General features: G+C 39.8%; 1 protein-coding gene across 1 annotated transcript in view; it reads right to left on the bottom strand.

Moving 5' to 3' along the window:
- The window catches only part of CHRM3 (cholinergic receptor muscarinic 3), a 179,606-nt gene extending 161,300 nt beyond the window's left edge, over positions 1 to 18,306 (bottom strand). The window contains exon 1 of the mRNA XM_028104470.2: positions 18,192 to 18,306. The gene's annotated coding sequence lies outside the window, so the exon portion shown is untranslated. The remainder of the gene's footprint in view (positions 1 to 18,191) is intronic.
- Between the last annotated feature and the right edge of the window lie 9,239 nt (positions 18,307 to 27,545).

Genomic DNA, 27,545 nt, shown 5'->3' with positions numbered 1-27,545 from the left:
ACGAGGCAAGATAGGGGGTCAGAAAAAGAAATGCGACAGCAATTTACACCTCCAGCCAAATTACTGCTTCATTTATTATTTATTGTTTCTATTCACTGCTTTTATTTTATTCAAAAGTAATGAATCTGTGTCTGGGAAAGAAAAGTTTGACAGTGACTTGATTTGACAAAAACATTCAGAACTATTTCATGATTTTTAAAACTGGAGTTATCATTTTTAAAAGAATAATAAAAGCAGGGAAGAACCAGTCTCTCATTTGAAGCTTGTCAGCTACATGGGACTTGTGTAGCTTCAGCGGATAGACAGCGGTGAACAGGATTATTAGGCATTACAGGAAACAGACACAGAGAGTGTGCTCTGAATACCCAATTTATGCACGAAGCAAATCAGCATCGTCTATAATACAATGATAGGAACGACTTGACTTTTACTTTGACGGAAGACCTATGGGGGGCCACTGGAGTTTGAGATCAGTTACATGATCTCAGCCAGGATGATATTAGGGATCATAAACTCATGTTACACTGATTTTATACTAGAGTTTTATGTTTTTGTGTCTGAGCGCATGTATTCAGTTTGCTTTCTTGCCTACAAAAATGGGTAAATTAAAAGTATGATAATTCTTGGGCGCCTGGGTGGCTCAGTTGGTTAAGCCACTGCCTTCGGCTCAGGTCATGATCCTGGAGTCCCGGGATCGAGTCCCGCATCGGGCTTCCTGCTCAGCGGGGAGTCTGCCTCTCCCTCTGACCCTCCCCTCTCTCATGCTCTCTCTCTCTCTATCTCATTCTCTCTCTCAAATAAATAAATAAAATCTTTTAAAAAAAAGTATGATAATTCTTTCCCTATGCTGATACCCTTTTGGAACAGATGCAAATACTCTGTATTTCAAATGAGTACAGCCTATGGAATAAAAAATATATATATTTATTTTTGTTTTAAATAGTGGAAAATTTCCAACATACACAAATGTAGACATATTGTATTGAACTCCATTACCCAGTTTCAACAACTGCCAACATATGGCAATCTTATTTCGTCTAACTTTCCACCTACTTCTCTCCATCTTGGATTGTACTGAAGCAAATCCCAGGTATATAGCCACTATATCAATATCATGCCTAAAAAATTAACACAGATTCCCTAATGTCCACGAATAGTATTTGTCTCATTAGATCCTAAGTGTTATTTTATGGTTGGTTTGCTCAAATCTGGATCAAAATAAGGTCCACACATTGCATGTGTTTGGCCTTAGTTTTAGTTCTCTTTTAATCTATGAACACCCCCCCCATTACCCTCCTCCTTTTTTGAAAATCCTAATTTATTTATTTATCATGTGTAATATGGCTTTGACAGTGATTGATGATCACTGCCCAGATTCATTATTTCACTTATTAGTTAAAAAATAGTGATATTCAAAGTTTATCCACTTGTTATATTTTAGTTACTAACTGGAATTCTTCTAAAAAGATAACATTTCCCTCATCAGTGACTTGGGATAGCCCAATATCCAGTTTGCAAAGAGAAGGCAGGAAAAATGCTTGAGTCCTTCCTTTCATTTATCAGTTTTCAGAATGCTAAGTTGAGTTCCTAGCATTCTCCCAAACCTACCACTTTTCTTGTATTATTATTACAAATCCATAAAACTGTAACATACTTAATGTACTTAAATTATTTGTGGATGTACTTTTTGATTTTCAAACTGTCCCATTTCCCATTAGTGAAAGTCCACTAAGTTGGCTCTGGGTCATTTTGCTAGAACCTCAGCAGGCTCTGTCTTCCCTGCTGTTCGTACAAAAAGACACTCTAGGCTCATTCTGAATATTTCTTGTCCCAGACCTGGAGCCGGCTATTTCTCCAAGAAGAAATCTTTCCTTTAAAATGTATTTAAAAATTTTTTTTAAAATTTATTCATTCGAGACACAGAGATACAGAGAGAGAGAGAGAGAGAGCATGAGCAGGGGGAGAAGCAGAGGGAGGAGAAGCAGGCTCCCCGCTGAGCAGGGAGCCCGATGTGGGCCTCAATCCCAGGACCCTGGGATCATGACCTGAGCCGAAGGCAGATGCTTAACCATCTGAGCCACCCAGGCACCCCAGAACTCTTTCCTTTACATGGCAAGTGATTTTTAAAGACCAAAATCTGAAAGCTTGGGATGTTCATTGCTATTAGGTTAGTTCCCTTTCAGGAGGAAAAGTTTGGCTTTGCAGAGCCTGAGAAGGAGGTAATAGTCGTGTCACAGATGAAAATAATTGGCATTTGACCAGCACGGCACCTTTTACATCGTGTACAAGTGTGGAGAGTCTGCAGGATACAATAATTTCTATCATTTGAGTAACTGTCTAAATAAAAATAAAATTTGGATCCACAACATCTAGAACCGAGTTCAGTTCAGTTTAATACCTTACACAAAGAAGCCTAAGAGAGGAAATGTTTTATGTTAAATTGGATTTTTAAAAAGATTTTATTTATTTATTTGTCAGAGAGAGAGAGAGCACAAGCAGGGGGGAACGTCAGGCAGAGGGAGAAGCAGGCTCCCTGCAGGAAGCCTGATGTGGGGCTCCATCCCAGGACCCTGGGATCATGACTTAAGCCGAAGACAGATGCTTAATCGACTGAGCCACTCAGGCATCCCTTAATGAAATAAAGTTTGTAAAAGGCCCTAGCAATGCTCTGACAGATCAGAAATCCTTGATGAGAATTTACTCCCTTTCACCTTTCCCTACATAAGGAAAGTGTAGCAAAGCCATACTGAAACTAATATTTGAGTTTACTTCTTGACTCAACCCAATTTCCTATTTAGTCCTCACCCTTTACTTTTACTTCAATTTTTTCCCCTCTAAAATGAAAATCACTGTGCTTTGTGGTAAAACTACAGTACCTTTATGTGCATCTACAAAGGTGACAGCAAAACAGGAAGTTATTGCTAGTCTGTAACTTAAGACTTTCTACCCTGAACATTACGACTACTACTAATAAAGATTTCTTGGATGCATACCGTATGTCAAGTATATACGTGCAAAAAGCCACATGCCTACCGTTAATAGAACATTTGCCTCAATTCCTTCCTTTTGCTCATAAATCTTTGAAACAGCTGGAGAAAGCTTTGGGGGGACGGTCTTTATTTCCATTATACCCTGCATCTCTCTTGCCTTTGGAGCCTTTTCCTGCTTTGCATACTCAGGGAGCTGTCCAGATGCTGGAGCTGGATCAGGTCTCCACTTTGGCTCAAGGCTGATGGAGATAGTTGGTGGTATGGTTTGGGATTACAGCCACAGAAAGGTAACTCAAACAGGTAGAGAGCTAGAGAGAATGGAAAAATTTGGCCAACTCAATTATATGACCAGGAAAACAGATGATGAAAGGATAAAATGACATAAAAACTTTCTTTTTTTTGAATAAAATGGATTGAGACAATGGAGACATCTGGAGGGAATATATCACTTCTAAGAATAGAAGCAAGGTTAAAATGACATGTGTTCCTCTTTCTGGATAAAGTTAGCCCAATTAATCAAATGAAATGAGATATTAACTATGATTATCTAAATGTGGTATGTTTTAAACAACTTCATGTGAATCACTGAATTGCATCTGTATGTGGGTAGAGGGCCAACCAAGTGCAAATCTATGGAAGAAAGTCCTCTGCTCAAGCAGGCTGTGTCCCATGGTTATGTCACTGAGCATTTTCTAGACTCAGTTTTTTTTTGTTGTTGTTGTTAGAATTCAAATTTAAAGGTTGCTAAATAATTGTGTTTTAACCTGTTTATATTTACTTTTTATATTCTAAAACCATAATCCTCAGAAGGCAGTTTAATATATATTTTAAAATGTAAAACACAAGCACATATAGCTAATTACTGGTTAATTTTTCAGTTTTGGACCAACGTTCCTACCAAACCATTGAGGCCAGCAGTAAAGATTTTTAAATGTTTTTGAGGGAACAATCTTAATGGCTATTTATAGATCATAAATGGTTGGCAAAAGATACATTTGAATCTAAACCAAAATTAAAATGTTTTAAATTACCCAAATGCTGCCATATATTTAAAAAGAGCAGATTTGTACTAGAAAATGTTCACAGTTTCCATATACATTCACATTCACTACACCCCATGCCCCCCATCTCTTTCTCTCACCACCCTTTTATTCTTACTCACATGCAAGAATGCATACAGATATCAGTATATACTCGTAGCATATAAAAACCAACTGTGACAGAGAATCAACCACTGAATTCTTCAGTTGTGAACAGACCACCAGCTGGGATCCTCCTTAATCTCAGCCTTATGGAAATTAAAGGTTGAAAACAAAACTCTTCTAAATATGACAACAGTTACTACAATAGCCAACATCACCTGCAATATAATTCCTTTTGCCCCATTTAGCTCTTGGACACTGGCATCCTCCGCCCTCTTCCATTCTCAACCTACGCCTGATGTCTGGGTGATCTCAGTCGGAACCGTGGATCCAGAGGATGTCTCCGTCCTCATGGCATCCCTGTCTCTATTTTCAGCCTCTGTGTTTCTTCTAACAGAGGTGTACATTCAAGTGCTCACTGGCTCTTTCCACTTGATGATCCAGTGATATGCAGCTCAAAATGTTCAAGTATACTAATCAACACCATCCTTCCCCAATTTCCCCCTCTTTTTCTTTCACACAAAGAACCGCACCATTGTCAATCAACCACCCAAGCCAAAAACTTAAAACTATGTTCCCACCTTCTGCATCATCCTTTGCATTCAGTTGGCTACCAAATCCTATACATTTCACCTAACATTGCTCAAATCCACCTCTTCATTCTCCCCACTCCTACCTGCCAATGCCAGTGTTTCTCAGTGCCCACATGAGTCTCCAGGGTACTGCAAGAGTCGGCTTTCTACAATAGGGATCTTTTAGTTGTTTCCTCTGTGGTCAGAACCAAGGTCAAGTTCTGCAGTTCCAGCTTTAGCACTCTGGCTTGCTCATGCAACCTAAATTTGCAGTCTCCAGAGCACAACATGTGCTCTTATAATCAGTTTCTTTGAACAGTGTGTCCTCTCTACAAGAATTCCCACACTCTCTTTATCACCTAATATGTACTCAAATATCAAGATTCAGATGAACATCAAGATTCAGATACACTTAAAGACTCAGATACAGTGTTACTTCTTTTAAGAAGCCTTCCCTGTCCCACTTCTGTGAGTTACAGGCCCTGCCTTTCTTTCCATAGCCTTCTTACAGATCTTCTATTTCGGGGTCAGATGAAATGGAGTAGCTGCATTGTTTGTTCTACTTCTATGAAGTTGTGAAGGTGAAAAGCACGGCTTTGAATCTGCAGTCCCCATATCTAAAACACTGCATCTCAAAAATCGGGGTCTCGAGTCCCCTCCACACTATTAAGATGATCGACTACACCAAAGACCTTTCGTTTATGGGGTATAGATATCAATATTTACCATATTAAAAGTTAAAACTGAGAATTTAAAAAATAATCTAAAAATAAGCCAATTACATGTCAACATAAATCATGTATTTTTGTGGAAAAGTGGCTGTATTTTCTAAAGCAGAAAATGTACGGGTGAGAGTAGTACTCTTCCCCATTTTTTCAAATTGCATTAATGCCTGGCTTTATAGGAGACAGCTAGATTCTTGTTTCTGCCCCTGAATTCAATGTATTAGGAGAAATGTTGCTTTGGTTGATATACATGAAGAAAATCCAGTTTCACAGAAATATATAGTTAGAAGGAGAGGATTTTAATAGTTTCTTCAGACACTTGTGGATATTTTATTTTGAAAACATGCCCAGGGTGCTTAGGTGGCTCAGTTGGTTGGCTCTTGGTTTCGGCTCAGGTCATGATCTCCTAGTTGGGAGATCAAGCCCTGCATCAGGCTCCTTGCTCAGCAGGGAGTCTGCTTCCCCGCCTCCCTCAGCCCCTCCCGCTAAGTGCTCTCTCTCTCCAATAAATATGTCTTGGGTGCCTGGGTGGCTCAGTTGGTTGAGCGTCTGATTTTGGCTCAGGTCATGATCCCAGAGTCCTGGGATGTAGCCCCGCGTCAGGCTCCCTGCTCAGCGGGGATTCTGCTTCTCCCTCTCCTCCTTACTCACGCTCTCTCCCATGCTATCTTTGTATGTCTCTCTCCGAAATAAATAAAATCTTAAAAAAAAAGAAAATACACCCAAAGTCAACAGTAGTATTTTCTTAAATATGAGATGCAATGTGGAATCAAAACCGTATCTATAAGGTTTTCACACTATGTTATATTAGAATCCCTTGTATTTTTTTTTTAAAGATTTTATTTATTTATTTGACAGAGAAAGACACAGGGAGAGAGGGAACACAGGCAGGGGGAGTGGGAGAGGGAGAAGCAGGCTTCCCGCTGAGCAGGGAGCCCGATGTGGGGCTCGATCCCAGGACGCTGGGATCATGACCTGAGCTGAAGGCAGACGCTTAACGACTGAGCCACCCAGGCACCGCTAGAATCCCTTGTATTTTGAATGAATCTTTACCCATGATTTTTGCATTTTTTAAAAAAACACTGGTTCCCTGAATTATTCAGGTCTTCCAAATTTCAACAATTTTCATTATATAATACAAAAAAGGTCACTTTAATTAATATCACAGCATCTCATGAGAAAACTCTTCAAATATTATGAAGCTGTCAAACTCACAGCAGTAGATTTATTTTTTCTCATAATTTAAATTTTTACTGAAAGTTTAAGTTTTATCATTGGCAACAAATACTGTTAAGTATTTTCTTTGAAATAACAACTCATTTCATTCATTATTGAGAAAATATCTGTAAAATACCCGTCTGAATAACCCAAGTTTATCTGTTAGTCGTCCTTTTAAGTACAGATGGTGTCTCATGAAAAAAATAATCAGTTCAGCTTGCATCTCAAACAAGTATACGTGTTCCTTTTTCAAGGCAAACGTCATGCTTCAGCACGAAACAGAAATTCACGCATACTTCACACGTATTAAAAATATTGAATATTTAAAATTTTTGTGTACTCAAGGATGGAGATTTAACAAAATTAGTTGGTTTAAGAAAATGAAAAAACTGCTTCATCACAAACGTTCTTACATAAAAAACGCGTGGGCAAGGGGCAATGAGGAATGGCAGCGGCGAGTATAACTCTGTGTCCCTGCCTGGATTCCTGCTAAGGAACCAGCAGTTTTACTTACTACTGATTTACCACCATCAGTGCAAATGTCAACAGAGTGCACATCCTCTTAGTATTATAACCTAATGATTTCTGACCTGGTGTACTCCCTGAAAAGTTCTTGAAGACACACACAGCTCAACAGACCACACTTGGAGACCTGCTGGTCTAGACAATGCCTAAAACACAGTGAGCTCTCAGAATATTCTGAATGAATGAATCCATGTTGGCTCCATCTATAACCATAGTCCTGGTGATGGCTTTAAGGATATATGTGAGTGTGCATGCACGCAGGGCTGTCGGTGTGTGGCGTACAGTGGAGACCCTGTCTGCTTGATGTATGGTTTAATAGACACTTGAGTCAAAATTCAAATGAAAAACAGAGGCTGTGTGTCAAAAATGTCCATTCTGATTTGGGAATATACTAATGGGAAAGGTCTAAGTTGCTCCATTATGTGTGCCACTGTCAACTACAAGGGAATATAGCATTGTTGCTTCATTATATGTGGACTTGTCAGTTAGTGCTATTTTAATTATTTTGAAAAACAATCTATCTACATAATCCTTAACTGAACTACTCTTATGAACTTATGAAATATGGGACAAAGATGAAAAGATTTGAAAGACTCACTTAGCGAAACTGGGTCAGGAATACTGACAGATGAACGTGGCATGTTCCAGATCCAGCTTCCCCTCTCACCATTGTATCTCCATTATTTCCTTTCCTAAAGAGTTGGCCATGAAATAGGTCTATCTTAATGTTACGTGAATCAGAAACTCGGGATTTTTGCCAGAATCCTTAAGATCTCATTCTCTTAGATCCTAAGCTCATTCAAATGGCATATGATGACCCTGACCATTAATGTTCAATGTAACTTCTGTCAGTGGGGGGTGACATGGAGTGTGTGTCCGTTCTGAGAGAAACACAGTGTTTGTTTCACTTATGGGAAACCCTTATCGATAATAGGCAGAAGTGGTTACCTCTATAACCCTGCTGACAGCACGTGAAAAGGAAGTAGGTTATGTAAATTAATCTGGCTGGGATATCCCCTCTTTAAGAAAGGTATTTTTTTTCTTGTACTCTTAGAGTGATAAAGGTAATCTTGGAAAATTTCAACAAGGCATCCTGAGAGGCAGCAAGAATTCCCGACAAAATAGTAAGTGTATCTGATGGAGTAGTGTGTTTAAGGACCTTGTCCCAGTACCGTCAACTGGGGCAGGCACAGGCTTAACCAATGTGGGGTGATAAGCTGTCCACTCTAGGAGAACACATGTGGAGAACTTGTCTGTCAGGAGAACAGGTTTGCAAATATCCAACATGGGAGACTCACCATTGGCCTTAATGAAGCGTGCATGATTCAGTGCTGAGAGCAAATGGCAAGGTTTTTTTTTTTTTTTAATTTCCCTCCCCCTTTGTATTACTTCTCTTTAAAAAAGTTATTTTCACCCTTGCTGATCTGTGGAGGCAGAGTGCCCAATTAAATTACTTTCATTATAAAAGCACATACAGCCAAATACTTTTTATAGTATGCGATTCCAAACCTATAATAAGCATCAAGGGAAAGTAGCACAAAAGCTTTTTAAAATTAAATAGAGACTTTTAAACAATTGGTGATACCAAAAAAGGTCAGAGAGAGTGCCTCACTCTCAAGGGTTCCATTGGCAAAGAAATTGTGAAACTGATATTTAGAAATGAGAGAACATTTTAATACTCATTTTCGGGGGCTCAGGGGCAGGCTGCTCAGAATAACAATTATATCCAAACTGAAGATGAAGACCTTTCGGGAAGAATTATCTTCAAAATAGGCTATCCTTCTTCACTTAAGATTTATATTAATACATGATAATAACTTGCGTTTATTGAGAGCTGCCTATGGTGCCAATTGTGTTGTTAGAGATTTATTTGAATTTTACCATCTGGTCCTGACAACAGGCCTATGAAGTGGGCACTGTTATTATCCTTCTCATACAGATGACGGTGGCTGTGAGTTTAACTGTAGTTAAGCTCTGTGAAACTGTGGCGTAGAGTTTATTTATTTATTTATTTACTTTTAAAAGATTTTATTTATTTATTAGAGAGAGAGAATGAGAGAGAGAGAGAGAGAGAGAGAGAGAGAATGAGAGGGGGGACGGTCAGAGGGAGAAGAAGACTCCCTGCCGAGCAGGGAGCCCGATGTGGGACTCGATCCCGGGACTCCAGGATCATGATCTGAGCCAAAGGCAGTCGCTAAACCAACTGAGCCACCCAGGCGCCCCTGTGGCGTAGAGTTTAATTACTGTGTGTGAAGTGACAGAGGGGTAGTGAGTGGTGAAGCCAGTATCCAAACCCAGGGCTGCTAACTCTAGAGGCAACACTTCTCACTATGGTCTTGGAAGGCTACCTATTACCTCATTACTAATTTAGACAACTTAATTTAGACAATAAATATCTGATAAGCACTGCTATCTATCAGGCCTTGTGATAATAAATAAGAAATTGATCTTATTTCTTCACCAACATATAGCTCATCAGCACATCACTTCTTGTAGTTGGCTCAGCAAGACATTTATTGTCATGTCTGTTTTCACAGAAGGGATACCAAGACAGAGATTGTCCAGGATTTTACACTCAACTGAAAACAGAATTACTGCCCATTGATTTCATCCAAGTGTTCTGTCCACTAAACAACACTCATGTGTCTGGTAGAGAATCAGGAAAATAATTTTTGAGACCATAAAGATGAGTTCTGTACTCCCAAATGTGGTACAACCACTTGGTTAGAACTCTCTAGATAAAGAAGCTACTATAATACTTTAAATTATAGGGCAGTCATATTTTTAAGAAAGTAAATCAGAATTAGCCAAAATATAAGAGAATAGAAAGGAACTAAATGGCCAATAAATGAAACCTCGTTTAGCAATACAGCACATTGATTCCATGGGTATTATGGATTTACCACCACTTTTAATTCAAAAGTTCAGTGCCAATATGAAAATTATTTGTGATATATAGATAAAACATGTATCTGCTTACAATGCACCCAAATTGCATAATATAACCACATCTAGACAGGAAAGTTTACAACAGCTAATATGCTAAATCAGGGATTAGCAAACATTCATTAAAGGGCCTGAGAGCTGCTAGTTTGCAGCATCTGTTGCAATTACTCAACTCTGCCCTTTTAGTGCAAAAGCAGTCATAAGCAATGTGCAAATGAATGAGTGTGGCTGGTGTTCCAATAAAACTTTATTTACAAAACAGGCAGTGGGGTGAATTTTAGCTGAGGGCTGTAGTTTGCTGACTCCAGTGCTCGACCATGGGAATATGAAAGAGTTTAAAGATGTTTACACTAGCGTTTTTAGTAATATTTTCTGATGTTGCTTAATACATTTTAAAGGAGGGGAAATGTGCACATTTCAATAATTGAGGTACACATTTGCTCATTTGAATTCAAACTAGCAGCATTTAAAAAGAAAAAAACCCAATCCACCTTTCCCTCCTTGAAAGAGTTTGCAAATTCTAGGCTAGATTTTAGGGAAAGGAGTCTTTCTAAAATATATAGCCAGGCAACAAAACTCTCATTATTTTTGGTTCAATAATTAAAAATTAATTATCTGACTCTCTATTAGTCAGGCAACAAGCATTTACAGATTGGTTACAAAGTGTTTTGTCTTTTCTAAGCACAGGGGGAATTCACACTTGTAAGAGTTTCCTTGTCAAGAAGCTTAAAATATACTAGATGGAGGCAACTATATTATCTTTATTTATGTAGTGAGACACCTGACATAAAAAGTATGAACATCTATAGAAACAACGTGTATGTCCAATAACAAGAAACAATTAAGTACATCAGGTTGCATAGAGTGGAATTACTCCAGTATACAAAAATATATATTCTGGTATAGTGTAAAAATTACTCTAGTATATCTGCATCCATCTTAGATAGAAGTGTATTCAGTTTTAGTTGATGTGTGGCTATTTCTACTTAACATGTTCATTCAAACTTAAAATATTTTGAAAACAAATGGTCAGTAATTTACTGATTTTAGGTTCTTACTTAATCTTCATTTCCCAAGCTTCAATTTCACTGCAATGGTACTAGAAAAATGGCATAATTATTTGGTAAAGTAGCTTATATTAAATACTACAAAAGCAAAGAAAATATAGTGTCCTTATTCCCCAGACAATGATAAAGCTAGATTTTTTTCTAATAGCCAAATAATTGCAAAAACTCATTTCCTAAGTAACTTCCAAAGTGCAAAGCATGTTGCGGAAGGAAATTATGTTAGAGAGCCAGACAGCATCTAGATCAAAGAGGCCCTCCATTTCCAGGAGGGCGACACCTGGATCACTGGGTCAGTGGAGGACGTGCTGCGGAGGGGGTGACAGGGGAATGTCCGGCAAAGACAGCACAGGAGAGGGTGCCTGGGGAGCTCAGTCAGTTAAATGTCTGCCTTTGGCGCAGGTCATGATCTCAGGGTTCTGGGATCAAGTCCCACATCGGGCTCCCTGCTCAGTGGGGAGCCTGCTTCTCCCTCTGCCTCTGCCCCTGCTTGTGCTCTCTCTCTGTCAAATAAATAAATAAAATCTTAAAAAAGAAAATAAAATGACAGCACATGAGAATAAGTGATTGGCTGCTTTTATAATCAGGTCCAGAGGTGTTAAGGGCCTGAAATATGGCACTGGCATAAGAATGTGGGAAAGAGGGCAGAATGAGGAATATTTAGCTGGTACAATCATCAGGCCTCGGTAACTGGTTATGTGTGGGGGACAGGGAAGGAAGAGTAAGCAATGGGGATTCTAGCTTAGAGGATTCAGGGAAAAGTTGAAATGTGGCATACAGAAACACAAGAGGATCAGGGGAGGAAGATGAAGGAGCTCTACTGGAGATCTGTTTGGAGCATCTCAGCAGAGAAAATGCCAGATTAGCCATTCAACATTTGTTGAATGTGTTCTTTGTACCAGGAACTGTGTTATGCATTTGACATGTGTAATCTCAGTGAATCCTCAGAAAAGTCTACTGGTGTACACATTGTAGAGGCAAAGGAACTAACGTCTACCTAGGGTAAGTGACGTCAAAGCATGAATAGTTAAATAAATGGCATACTCCGGACTTAAACTCATTAGTTCATAATTCTAAGTGGACTCTTAACCACGACCACACTGTGATAATAAAAAATAAAATTTGCAGAATGCTGCAAAAAATGATGGCTTTTGCTAATGCAGCCCCACAGGGGTGCTGCCTGGGCTTTGCCATGTGTCTTATCTCTTAAAGAGAATCATGCTTACCGCACTCCACTGGGAGCTCAAGACAGCCTTCTGTAAATAGGGGAGGTTTATAAGGACCAGAATGCATTCATGTCCTCCAAAGTCAACATCCTTGCCAAACTGACACTGTTCCAGTGTTCTAGCATCTACAACGCAGCCAACAAATCTTCTCACTTGGGCCAATTCTGATTTACAGAAAGACAAAAAGCCAGATTTATGCGATTTCAACCACATTTGAAAGTAACAGAGATTGTACAGCTTGGCTTCACCGACTATCAACCAAAGGCCAAAATATACCCATTCATAAAATGGAGTTTGCTTCCCAACTTATTGTGGTGAAAGCCTCTGGATTTTTGGCGAGCTCTGCAACACAGCACTCAATTGAACTGGTGCTCTAAGGAAGCAAAATGCTACTGTTCTGTACCCTGGGGCCTCATATTTAAGTTCTAGAATCAGGAGAAGCTAAGTGTTATATAGGCCTGGGTCAGTCACATTGGCCACAGCAATTCCCAATCTAGGTCTAGAAACATCTCATACAATTTCCCCCAAAAGACAGGGATCATATTTAATCACTTTCGATCTTAAGGATTGGGGTACTGAGAAACAGCATATGAAATACCAAACAATGTCAACCACACACAAATTGTTTGATACATGTTAGCTATTATTACTACAACTTGTAGAAGGATAGTTTAGTAACAGTGGTAGGGGAGCTTGATAACCATTTGCCCAATTGTTGAATTTCTAGTCCGCATGACCCATTATATATTTTAAAGATAAAGTTGAAAAATAACAATCTAAAACAAGTAAAAACAAAACAAAACAAACATCTCTATTAAAGATAATCTGAACTATTCACCTTTCAAAAAAATACTGACGATACACTAAAATTTTTAAAAATAAAAGCTATGTGGGGCGCCTGGGTGGCTCAGTTGGTTAGGTGTCTGACTTGATTTTGGCTTGGGTCCTGGTCTTCAGGGTCACAGGATCGAGGTCCGTGTCAGACTCTGTGCTCAGGGGGGGAGTCTGCTTGGGATTCTCTCTTTCCCTCTCCCTCTGCCCTCCCCACCCTCCCTCTCTCTCTAAAATAAATCTTAAAAAAAGAAAAAGAAAAGCTGTGACTCGATTATATTTTAGAAACAGTTTTATCTTCATAATAAAGTATCTAAAGAAATCACTTAGGCACTTGTATGTTATATGCTTACTGAAGGGAAATGCTTTATGTATTTGGTATTTACGGAAATTAGCTGAGTAATGATGCCTTATATATAGCTAAATAACCTGAAGTAAGGACCGCTTCCTCATGTAAGCAGATTTAGACGCTACAGACATGGCAACTCAGCAATATTTCACATGGCACATAGAGGAAGTAAGAGACAGAAGATACAGGATGTTGAGTAAGTTCTTGTCTCCATTAACTCCGAGGGTAATCTAGGTACAATATATGCATCAATAAGGAACTGTCAATCTTTAATCAAAACAAATTATACAGTGACAACAGAATCAGCCAGATTTAGTTTGGCTTTTATTTCCCTCTTAATTTTTTATAATCTCTTAAAGTGATACCTGCTCTCTAACTACTCTGGGATATACTCCCATATCAAAATAAGGCACAATCATTCAGTTTATTGAACACAATTCAATAAAGCACAATCATGTTCATGAATGTTCTTGGCCATAAGCACATAGTTTTTTCCAGGCAAGAAAGAATTCATTTGAATGATCATCATAAATGCCACTCTTGCCTGGTTAGCTCTAAATTAAGTGTATTATTTGTACAAAGTTATATTTACTACTTTAAATACTGAAGTACTGAAGATTCTTAATTCTAATATACTCGCATTGCAGACAATGCATTTGGGTTGCTCAGTGTGCTTAATGAGTAAGAGCTCAATGAAGAAACACTAAAATGAAGGTTGGTTAAATGACTTGACCAGAGTCACAAATCCAGTAGGCAAAGACAAGAAGACTAGAATCTAAGTCTTCAGATTTTACTGTGTCCTTTTTACTATTAAACTGCAAGAGGAAAGACTGCGTAAGTCAGTAAAAATAATACTTAAACCAAGGGTGGGAGGGCAGGGAGCTGTAATTCTGTTCATGAACTAACTGGGTGCATATGAGTGGTTAGGTGCATATGAGTGGTTAGGCGCATATCGCCAATAGGCACCAAGAAACATGGCCACCAGGTTCTTTTTGTTTTGTTAGCTGTCCAGTCAACCTGACTGAAGCAAAGGTGCATTTCACAAGAGTGGAAGAAAACTGGTTTCAGTTGATCCTATTAGAATTTTCCAGGAGAGTGCCTCTTTATAAATCTCCTGGCAAAAATCAAGCGGTTCATGGCTTCACAGGTTTTGGCCAGAACATTAAAGAAATGGAATGATTTATGCAGGAAAAGATAAAAAAAGTTGAACTGTATCTAAACACTTGTCCCTTGAACTAAAACCTGAATGTGAATTGGGAAAGTAACTATTTTTCACTTTTTTCTAGGATTTCATGGTCTGGACTGTATTTCCCAACCCTTTGTTGAGGAAACCCATTTTTCGCATTTTTAAAGTCTGTTGTAAAATTCATTGTCTTGGAAATTCCCCATATCAACTCTGTTTCCCTCCCTCACCTCCTGCAATATTTATTTTTTCATGCTACACTGTTATATGTATTTTTTGGTCTTGTTTGTATTTTTCTCCAATTGTTTCACAAGAACATGTGACACACATGAATGTATACAATTCCCACCCAGATTATACCCTTAACACTTCTTGTTTTCTATTTACCATACTATAGAGGGATAATACATACTGATTATCCCATGATGAGTTTTCAATGTAGGAACCATTTCAATGAAATGTTCTTCATTTGGGCTGACAGTAGGTAAGAGATTTTTTTCATTCTTTTGAATCTATCAGGAGGGGAGTTTTTCTGTACTTGATTAAAATATAAACTCTTACTGTGACTTTCAGTCTGAAACTTTGTCCCGCTTGTTAATGAAATGCGTTTATATCATCCATGGGTTGACACTTTCTTTCTAATGTTCAGGAGCCCTGGAAACGTTAGTAATTATTCAATAGAAATGCCATTCTTAAGTTTTAATGCCGTGCCTATCATTTAAATGTGTTTCTTCCCCCGTTCTGCAATATCTGGGATTCCGATCTAAGCAGAGCCCTCTGAGCTGGTAGGAAAGGCAACTCTTGCAAGGGGGAACTGGAGAAGACCTTTCTTTTCCATCTACTACTCATCGCATCTTCTGTATTCAGCATTCCCTTTAAAGAGAATTTCACTCACAGGATTAGACAGGAATTCCTTTACAGTGTCTGTTTTAAGAACTAAAGTACACTCCATTTTCTGAGAAATAGGCATCATGTCACCGCACAGAGTTTGAACTTTTGACACATTTCTCATCCTGCAACTGAGTACTTCTTTAATTGGGTAACTTGAATAAAATTATGATTATTTTAAATTTTGTAATGCATAATTTCTATATTATAATAACGTACGGAGACCCTTGCTTAAAGAAATAAATGCTCTTCTGAAGTCCATTTCAGTCAAATGTAAATAAAACAAAAATAAAATTTAAAAATGCACACTGCCTCTCAACAAAATCACTCTCTGGCAGTTTTTTTTTTTTTTAAAGATTTTATTTATTTATTTTACAGAGAGAGAGAGAGAGACAGTGAGAGAGGGAACACAAGCAGGGGGAGTGGGAGAGGGAGAAGCAGGCTTCCTGCTGAGCAGAAAGCCCGATGCGGGGCTCCATCCCAGGACCCTGGGATCCTGACCTGAGCGGAAGGCAGACGCTTAATGACTGAGCCACCCAGGCACCCCTGGCGGAGATGTTTAAAGAAGGAAATTTTATTCACACAGAAAAAAACTGCATTCAAATAAACCTAAGGGGTATCACTTGTCTTTATTTTCATTATATTCAAAGAGATGACCCCTTTGATCATATGTAAGGAGACCTAACAACAGTCATGATTTACAACATGAATTGCATAGGACTTTGTTTTCTCTTTAAATCATGCCTGTTCCATGCATTTTATAGTCAAAGCTCTGGAGAGTCGCATAAAAGAAAAAAAAAAACACTCAAATTTCCCATATCTCCACAGACAAAGCCCATTAAGGTTTGAGATTAAGCATTTGGAAATATTAGGAGCATTTAAAATATGCTCACACTTAGCTGTTTGTTCACTTGGTAACTATTTGCAACGTGGAAAGGTCTTGATTTCCGCTTTGAGAAAGTTGGAGGCAAATGGCACTACTATTTCATTTCAATAATCCAAGTCAAATTTTTAATACAACTTCTAATTCTATTTTAAACTTTATTTGGATTGGGTGCTACTTTGCTTCCGAATAAGTGACAGAATCATTAATTGCCAGTGGCTTTATGAACATGATATGAAGAATACAAGCCAAGAAAGTAAGTAGGATAAAGTTTTTGCTTTTCGCAAAGCATACGGTCATATTCTCTATATTCCGGACATCCTCACAACAAACAAGTAACTCCAAATGTTACTACAACACGGCTCATTAGTCTGCAGGTTGGATATACGACACGTCAAATCCCTTCCCCTGAACCATCATAATTAGTGTCACGACACAGCTTTAACAAAGTTTGCAAGTCCTCGCACTACTCTTCAAAACTTAATGCTGTCATAGGTCTTCTGTGTATGTATTTTTAGTGCCCAGTTCCTAGTTCAGTGTTTAAAAATCCTGCTGATCCTGGACTTGGAACAAAGCTTTCGGAAGCAATCAACAGCTCTTGCCATCACAGGTGCCAAATACACACACAATGTCCTTTTATTTATGGAAATACACACAGATCTATTCTGCATGTGCTCTGAGCCCAACACAAATACCACCCCTTTCCCACAGGCGGCAGGAAGGATGTGGTTTGAAGGACACGGTTGCTTCATCTGAATGTTCAGTTCTTCAAAGACCTCTTGTTTCTACACTGAATCGCGGCACTTCTATTTAAATTTAAGAAGAAACAACTGGCCCATGCCTGAAATCCCACTTTTATTTAGCTAACACTGGCGTTAAAGTAGATGGTATGATTCTCTTTTCCAGCTTACCTTCGGTGCATACATGCTGAAAGTGTGTTCATATTCGGAAGGCGTTTCCGTGAGCTGGTGACCCAGTAATTCCCTACATACACAGGTCAGCTGCAACAACAGTACTAAAATCGCCAGATGAAATGGTCAAAATTACCCAGCGGTTTGATAAAACCAGCTTACTCTGAGCCTAATCCAGGGATAAATATACAGAAAGCTCCACGCAGTGGAAACTGTAAACATTCTAGAACGGCCCCTGACACTGTAAAACACGCAGGTCCGTCACTGCCAGGAAAACAAATATTTGCGGAATTATAGGGCATTATCTTGGTTTTTACCTGAATGCAAATGAGGGCCCCATACTCACAAGCTCCTGTTTAAAGTGGAGAAGTGTAACATGCAGTACAAGGGACTAATTCCATCCCTCCAAACAACTGTAAACTCAGAACATGCAATCCACTAAACCTGATTGTAAATTCAACATATCCTGCGTTCCGGGAGCTCACCCACTTCATCATTTCACTTGCAAAATGCCCGAGCTCTAAGCATAAACATTTAATCCACAGTCCTGCACCCTTTATTTTCTCCATTATTGTCGGCATTCCCCCTTTCCTGGGCATTCACCAGATGATTTCTTTTTTCAAGTCTTGCACCTTGCACCTGCCTGCCGTCCCACTTAACCCAATATTTCTGAGCTCCTAAGAAATATGGACGTTTTTCAACTCTGCAGACTCTGTCTTTTTGGGGACTTGAACTTACCTTGGAAAAGATGTATAGTTAGTTACGAATTGCTTCTTCAGCTTTGCACACAGAGTCTATTCTCCCTTTATGATTCCCCTGCAAAGTTACTAGCTCATGAGGACCTATAATTTGAGAAAATAGCTTTGGCAAGAAGGTAGGTAAATTGCTACTAGTGATTACTTATGAATTACTGGAAGTTGACTCTTGAGTTTTCTCTAACCACTTCTCCTTTTTTTCTAATCAGTTTTACTACGTGTGATCTATGACATTACTTAGAACGGTTGAAGTGGACGTCAGGAGAAAGCAAAATGGAAATAGGATGAAAATATTTTATTGGTAACACCCAACCAAAAATACCGCCTTCTGAGAAAGTGTACACAACTCCATCTATCAGGTAGACTATTACTCTGCCCCAGGGTATTAAATAAGCTTCTATGTTTCCGTTCCCAAGTAGAAACAAAGAGCTCTTGACCAAATGTCTGCGCCCTGGTCTTTCAGAAACCCATATCTGGTTCTCAGATACCAGGAAAATTTCACCTAGTGTCATGTTTCATGCTGAGAGTTTTGTATAGCTCTTGTGTAAACCTTGGGTCTCCAAGACACATTCCAAGCTGAATTTATTTCGAATTCCAAACTGGGTTTATTCCATTCCACTCACTTAAAATTCCTATTGTGATTGGAAAATATACACTTCAATTTACCTTCTGTGCACTGTTCGATGAACCACTTGTCACGTTTCACCCTTGAAACCTGCATTTCAATCCTGAGTGGGTCCGTATAACAGTTCATTAAGGCTTTGCTATTATTTGAGAGGAACGTTGTAACATCCACTGTTCTCTTTCTCGGCATTCTTAGGTACGGTAACATGAGAGTTCTGGCAAAATAATAGGATGGTTGCTTCTCTTTCCCCTGCACCTATATACCATTTGCTTGTCCGTACACAAAATCATGTCTCAAAGGAAGTAGAAATACATGTACAAAAGTCAACCTCCCCATCCTGTTAAATCCGTACCACCATATACACTGACATGACATAAAACGAGATCGCTTGACCAACTGCTGAAGTTAAACACAGATTACTACCATTTGGCTAGAGCAGGGCGAGTCATTTCAGGACATGGCCTCAAGGAATGCCAATTTTGAGGAGGAAGGCTCAAACTCAAGCAAGGGAGCTGGCTCTTTGCTCAGGGGAGGTGGATTTCCTGGACAATGTTTAAGCCAGAAATGACGGGTAGCATAAAAGGGTCAACCCACCTTGAGAAAGGAAATGCTATGAGCACCTCAACCCCTAATTTTGGCCACACAAGGACCTTACGACATGGGTCTTTTCTCAGATCTGAAGAAATGGAATTCTAATCCCTAACCAATTGATCATAACCATCAACCACATTTAGTTACTCACAGTAAGAAACATGTGTGTGTAGGTCTCTTAAGTGTTGTATTAGGATTTTTCAGTGGTGACAGAATCGTCGGTTAAGAAAAATATTTCAATTCCTGGCAAAGAAATGGCTCCAGCTCCCCTCTGTGACACTGAAATGCCCAGCAAAGTTCTGGGTTTTCAAAAATAATCTGTTCAACGCTTTCCCTGGTGCGAGCATGATAAAGTCAATACCACCAGCAGCTTCCAAAGTCAGAAGTGACTTCCTCAGCAAGCATACAGACCTGGCACATGTATCAACCTTATTCAGGGTCCCAGCATTTGCAGTTGAGAAATGGATCCAGAAGACTTTCTGAGAACCTCATGATTCATCTTAGATCTTACCCTTGAACTTTCTCTTTTCTTGGAAGATGTATCATAGCAACATTTTCGTGCGAGACATATGAACATGATTAAGAACACCTATGTCTTTCTGGAACTGAAGACAATTCAATTATTGTTTCCTAAAGTGTCACTCCCCAACTATCTTCTGTACAAGCATTCTTCAAATATGCTTATGTGGATGGTTAAAATCAAAGCAAACTGAGAAGCCTCAACCAAGTCAAACAAACACACACAGGAACCAACCAAAACCCTCCCCTGCATTCTCATATCCAGAAAGATCTGCCTTTCCCTGCGTTCCCTGTTAGCTGCACCTGGGCTCTACTCTGTGCCTACTTATATTTCTTTCCTTTTTTTTTTTAAGAATTTTATTTATTTGAGAGAGAAAGAGAAAGAATGAACAGTGGGGAGGGGCAGAGGCAAATGGAGAAGCAGCCTCCCCACTGAGCAGGGAGCCCGATGTGGGGCTCGATCCCAGGACCCTGGGATCATGACCCGAGCCGAAGGCAGACGCTTAACCGGCTGAGCCACCCAGGAACCCCCTCCACTCATATTTCCTAAAGTTCAGGTTCTTCATCAAAAAAAAAAAAAAAAATCCTATTATCTGAGGATCCATTCGTCAGCTTTCTTCATTACCACCTTAACACATGCTATTTCTTCAATCTCTTATTAAACAGGCTCTCTTCTAAGGAGCACACTGTTCAACCGTACTCCATTTCTCCCCGCAAATGGCTGCAATCTCAGCAAGCCCCCTACATCTCACAAAGACTTTAACACGTGGTTTAAAGTCTTAATATCCAATACAAGATCTGGGGTGACTTCAATGTCCCTTTGAAGGACTACCTGACACCCTAGCTTACTCATTGTCATGGTCCCCACCCCTTCATTCTGCTTCAGCCAGTTACATTCATAGCCTCGCACAACTCGGTTACGACATGTGTTGACTCTGAGATATTCTCCAATGGGCACCCTCTCCATGTTGCATCTCTCAGTTCTGTATTTCAATTACGTCTGTTCTACCCCATTGAGACTTTGAATCTCTTAGAGGCAGTATTTTCTTTCAGTCTACAAACTCCCTTTGGCTCTAAGTTTTGTCCTCACTCTTTACCGTAGACATGCTAGCCTTGCCGGTACCCACTGATTCCCTGAGGTCCTGTCCTCCCCCCACATCCTCCTGCAAAATTTCAACCCAAGAACAATGCAATTGTTTTATTTCTGTGTTTATACATATACTTGTAAGTTTTGGAAAAATCCGTATGGCTCTGCAGAATGGTACTGGTACAGAGCTCCGATCCTCAGGATTGGTGGAATCCCAACACTTCCCAACTATCTGACCACATCCACCTTTCCTCCACATTTTGACTATTCCTTCCAATCCAGTAATATATACCAACCGTAATTTCCTCACTGTCAGCAAAGCCTTCATTTCCTGATTTCATTTTACAGATAAAGGAGCCCAACAAAATGATAACTCTTTCAACTCCTTTTCCTCTCTCTGAATTTATCCTAACCCAGTTCTTGGCCTCTCAGCTCATCAGAAGAAATATCTTTTCTCTTGTCTAACATTGATCTTTCCACCTTTATTCTTGACTCTACCCTCTTCCTCTTTACCTGCTCTATGAGGTATTTCATTCCGCAAACAAACCTTTAGCCACTCCCATGGAGCTGGCTTCTACCAGGTGCTGTGCTGGAGCTGGTGGCTGGTTCTGTGTTTCTTCTAGTATCTGCATCAGTAATATCACACTGACAACTTGATGTCAGCCATGGTGGGAGCACTGACCCCAGGGCAATGGGCCAAAGCTACAGATCGGGGGTTTGGCTATCAACCCAGCTGGTTCATCAGGACACCACTGCGCATAAGCCCCACTCAGAAGAAACAAAAACACAGACCAAAAAAATCTTTACGTCTAGTCTATGTCCCCTTTTGATTATGTTACCCTCTCTCCTTCCTTTTATGTCCTACTTAAAAATGCAGTGTGTACTCAGTCAATCATTCCCTCCTAACCAATTTAAATAATGTCTTTAATTCTTACCAGTTCTTCACTGAACTTGGTATTTCCGAGGTAATCAGTAACCTCCTAGTTGATAAATCTAATGGCTACTTTGCAGTTATTACCAACTTAATCTGATCCTGTGGGCAGCTCCATCTTTATAATTCTCTTGCTTTGGCTTCCAGGATATCACCGTGTCTTGAATTTCTCCTCTGCCTCTCGTCACTTCTTCTCAGGGTCCTTTTCAGGGACCATTCATTTGTGTTCTTTCCTAGCCTGATCCCTACACATTTATTCAATACAGTAGTTAGTATCTGCTTCTCTCTTTAGACAGTGACCTCTCTGAAGGCCAAGACTGTCCCTTCTTGCTCACGAGTGTGCACTCAAGGGGGTGGTTGGGTGGCTCAGTCAGTTAAGCATCTGACTCTTGAGTTCTGCTCAGGTCATGACCTCAGGGCCGTGAGATCAAGCCCTGCGTCGGGCTCCAAGCTCAGTACGGAATCAAGTCCCTTCTCTATCTTTCTCTGAATAAATAAATAAAATCCTAAAAAAAACCCAACAAAACCTTAAAAACAACAACAAGTGCTCAACCGGCAGTTCATGTCATGCTAGCTGCACTAGTCCTGTGAATATTTACTGAATGCATGAATGCGGATCCTGGGAACTTCCAGGATTTCTTCAGGTGGGGAAACTGGGAGAACACTAGATTTCCTGCAGACAAGCATAGAGCTGTTCAAATGCAGGAAATGAAGGCTCTGACAGAGACATAACCTGATTTAGTAAACATCGTGTGGGGAGGCACAGACAGATGAGTTACTCAAATGATACAAGAGCAATTTGTTGTCTTCACAGTATGTCTCGCCTAAAGATCAAGGTTTAAAATCATAAAGAGCTATATACATTTTCCTAGTTTTATGCTCAGTCATTATGTATGCTCAAACAGGGTAGCAATATAATTTATTATGCAAGCTGGGGCATATTTGTCAGTGAAAGATGGTAATATTAACAAGTATGCCAAAATAACACAGGTAAATGGCTCAGGTCTCCAGATAACTGGGACACATGGTCATCTTAGCTTTAGTTGACATAGCAGAACAAAGTAGGTAAGCGCAAAATTCTCTGTCCAGGGGGAAATGTGACTGGGGTCAGAGAATGACCAGATGCATTACAGAAGAAAGCTTCTTATAACGTGGTGTTGGTATTTGTGCAAACTGTGGAATGAGTAATACATCTGCAATAACCGTCACGAATAATACAATTGCATTAATCATGCTGCATTTTATCGAGAGTTTATGCTGTGTATCATGTTATTTGATCCCCACCATCAACCTAGATTCCTCAAATAACACTGGGCCTGACACAACTGCAGATGAACAAGAACAAGAAGATGAAGAATAAGATCTAGACCGTTCCTAGAGAATCGATTGTTTAAGTATAAAGCCAAGTATTGTCCGTATTGACAGATGAGGAAACTGGTGCCCAGAACTCAGAAATGCAGATAATAAGTTGTATGGCTGGAACGGTGAATCACATCTCTGAATTCCAGCTCAGAGATCCGTTCATTTTGCTAAACTGCCTCCGAAAATGGGACAGCACTCTTAAAAGTATTTTATGTCCTTGTCTGCTACCATGTAGAAATGCCCATAAAGAACATTTACACAATCTTCACAGAGGCAGACTGTGCCCAGGCTCAGTTTGTGTTGTCTGCAAAGACTTCCTTTTTAGGCACTGAGAACTGGCCCTGTGACAGGGATTTAAAGGGGCTTTAAAATGGCAAACACACAACCTCTGATTGGCTTGTCAGGGTATCATACCTCTGCTTCAGTCCTGGGTAAATTAAAAGGGCGAAACTATGGCTTTACTTTGTGGTCAGATTTCACATAGGGGAGCAAAGAAATAGTCCAGCTATGGTCAGTTCAGTCTTGGGGTTCTGAGGCCACCTCTACCACACAAAATGTGGGTATTTCTCCATGATTTGTCCATGAAATATTTCACCTTACAGTTAACAGATGAATTCTAATTTATTGGTGCTTTGGGGGTCCTCTTCAGTCTTTACAAAACAGACTTTTCGAGATTGCAATTAGGGTGTTAAAGGCAATGTACCATCATGCTATATTCTTCTAAATGCTGGCAAGAGGAACTCATTACAATGTTGAGACTTTTGGGAGTCAAACTCTTCCCTGCCCCTTGTTACAAAATCCTCTGGGTTTTCATTCCTTCTAACGACAGAGTTCTATGAGTCTAAGATCCTAGTAATAAACTCAAAGGTGAATTTTCGTATTTTCAGTTTTTCAAAATAATATATTTCACTTATTTTACAGAAATATTTCCTAAGTAAGAGATGATTTTCACACCATCTTTTTTTTTCTTCTGATCTGAGAAGAATTTGGTAAAAGGCAAAGGGAAAATCAAAATAGCTCACCAATCAATGAAGTCATTCAAATCACAAGCAAGGATAACTAAAATAGAAGACTTTTAAAATTACCTGAAATTGATCAGGGACAGATTTAACGGAGACATTAATAATCAAAGTTTTTTTTTCCAACATCTATAAAAATCTTGATCTTATGCTCATGACAAAGATGAATAAGATGTGTAATTGAGATAAAAGGAATTATTCTCTTTCTGGATTGTCTGAGAGTTTCTCTTACAGGGAGAACTTTTTTTTGTTGGGAAAGTTTCTAGACAAGTTTGCTGAGGATAAGTGAGGATGGGATTTGCTGCGATGATGATGAGGAGCCTTGGCCTAGGAGGGGCTGCCCTGAGGGAGCTCTGGGGAGGGATCTGGTTATAGCTTTAAGGGGGAAAAGGAAGACGGAGAGAGGCAGAGGGAGGGAGACGGGCAGGGAACTCAGGTTAGGGTGGAAGGAGGTTTGTGGTGTGTGGTTCAAGGATCCTCTCCTGGAAACCCCTCAAATCTTTGATAAATTGTTAATTTGTTCATCAAATTCCAGAGAGAGTAGAAAGAAAACTGCGAAGGGACTGAGGGGTGGTTCTGGGCACCAGATCTTGACTGGACACACGGAGTTAGGAATGAAGACACCAGTGATTACAAAGAAATCAACCCTTGAGTAAATTCCAGGACTTGTAGGGAGAACTCTGGACTCTAAGAGGATGCAGTGGTGATGCGGTGAATCCTGTTTACTGAATCTCAGAGGAGCAAGAAAACTCCAACTGACCACCAGGGTGTCAGACACGGTCCATGCAATGACCCCAAAGCCTCATGGTGTGGAGGGAAAGACAGATGGGCAAGCAATGAGCAAAAGCTCAGGAATCTTAACCTGTACGACAGGGGCTGTCTGCACAATGTTGTGGGGCCCGGAAGAAGGGCTCCCTTATCCTACCTTGGGACTCGGGGAGGTGTCACCCGGGAGGTGGCTTTTATGGTAGGTCCTGGAGGATGAGCATGAGTGGTCACAAAACTTTGGAAACTCAGGACCGTATCCCTTCAGTTCCCTCAAAAGAAGCCACACAAAACTGCAAAAGAAGAGGAAGAGCTTTTCAAGCAAAGGATATAGCCTGAATGAAGTTGGCCAAGGACACGCACAGGAATTCTGGGGGGCAGTGAAAGCTGCTAGACACATGTTTGCGGAGTGCTCAGAGACAGCACCTAAAGACTCTATTTATTGTCCTTATGCTTAGGAAGAAGCGATTTCTCCAGAATGAGACATAAGAAAAATTTATTAAATTACTTAATCCCCACTTGGTATTCAGTTACAGTCATCAAATTGTCGGTACTATACCTGGTTAAATAATACCCAGTAAATTATTTTAATTTGCATGCTTAATTGAAGCTTGTGTCTGAAGCGAACCTCAGCCCCCCTCTTCACGTCTCCCTCCCCCGTGTCACATATACAGACCCAGAGCACATCTAGCTCTAACAATCTTAATCATTTTCAGTGCTCCGTCATTAGGCTGTCCTGATGTATTTTCTTGCATTATCTGCCTTACTAACTGATATGAAATTACTACAACTTTATGAAATTTCTTTAGATCAGGGAATTTTGCAATGATTGACCTGGATATGAATATAGTTATATAGATGATATACAGATATCAATAGATGGAAAGGTTGCTTATCTTTTAGTCATTAGTTGGGTTATTAAATTGTTTAATTCACAATGGTTTATTCCTGGGGGCCCATGACAAGCTCAACAACATTAACCAGTCTTCAAGGTCAATATTGGTGAAAAGAAATTGCCATTACAAACACTGTGATCAGTGTCTTTCTTATCTGACCAGGGTATCACCATACATTACATCATTAGTTTTTGATGTAGTGATCCATGATTCATCATTTGTGCATAACACCCAGTGCTCCACGCAGAACGTACCCTCTTTAATACCCATCACCAGGCTAACCCATCCCCCCCACACCCCTCCCCTCTAGAACCCTCAGTTTGTTTTTCAGAGTCCATCGTCTCTCATGGTTCAAGACTGCAGTCTTTTTTAGTAGTATCCCATGATACAATGACATTTCACGCCAAATGCCAATTAATATTTTTAACTTACCACGATGTGAATATGGTTTTGATTTATTATAGGGACTTTTTAAAAACATTTAGGCTTTAAAGATAAAATAAAACAAGGTCACCTTGCTATCGAGCAATATTTGTTAGGAGTGAAGACTTTAGGTATACCAATGGTTATCTCTTTAAGCTTATCTGGAATTTAGCTATCTTCATAAAAATCTCACAACAAATCATACATTGCAGAAATTGCCTCAAAGAGAACTCCTAAAAACCTGCCTCTGACAACAGGATTTCCCAAAGCAGCCACTGAACGGGATAAAGGGTCTTGTAAACGCTTTTCAGCTGTTCCATGTCTACAAGAAGGATTTCATTCATTCATTCATTCATTCATTCATTCATTCATTCATTCATCATTATTTCAACAAATACACAGTCCCTGCAACATAGCAAGGGCTGCTTTAGCTTGGGGCATAGAGATAAAATAGACAAAGTCAGTAATTAAAGGGAATTTTATTCCAAAGGGGACACAAAATTGCAACTGAATTTGTATTGTAACACCAGCTGCTTTCCTGAAAAAATAAAGTGGGGTATCTGGGTCAAAGGAGCAACTGCAAAAGAAGAGGATGGGATGTGAAGGGTATGACTACTTTAGATACGGGGGTCAGTGAAAGCTGCCTGAGGTGGAGACAGCTGATCGAACCCCTGCTCCTCAGAGGGCAGTCTGTGAAAGCATTTCAGACAGGGGACACAGAGAACAAAGGCCTGGGGTGGGAACAAGCTTCACGTGTTCAAGAAGCTGCAAGAAAGTCAACGTGAGTGCGTTTGAGGGCTAAAGCCTTTGATAAATCCTGAGCTGAGTGGCAGAAAATAGGAAGCAAAGGAAAGCATTATATTTTTTAGGATGCGTAAATAACCAGGCAGAACTAGATAGAAAGAGTATGTTTTGGGTAAGCTCTTTTGTGTTTAATGGCTATGTCTTTTTGCCAACGCAGACCTTGAAGGCTGGTTAATGTTGAACTTGTCATGGGACCTGAAGAACACACCGCTACAGATGAAACAGCTTAATAGCCCAGTGAAAGAAACAGATAAATAACTTCAAGTCTACCTTTAGCCCTCAGACTCGGAAACCATTTCGACACCCAAGTGGAGG

Source organism: Eumetopias jubatus, unplaced genomic scaffold (assembly GCF_037043125.1).
Source record: "Eumetopias jubatus isolate StellerSeaLion01/CBP00866 unplaced genomic scaffold, mEumJub1_p1.0 scaffold_17, whole genome shotgun sequence".
NCBI classification, from domain to species: domain Eukaryota; kingdom Metazoa; phylum Chordata; class Mammalia; order Carnivora; family Otariidae; genus Eumetopias; species Eumetopias jubatus.
The sequence above is the reverse complement of the archived record's forward strand: the minus strand, read 5'-3'. Positions and strand labels throughout refer to the sequence as shown.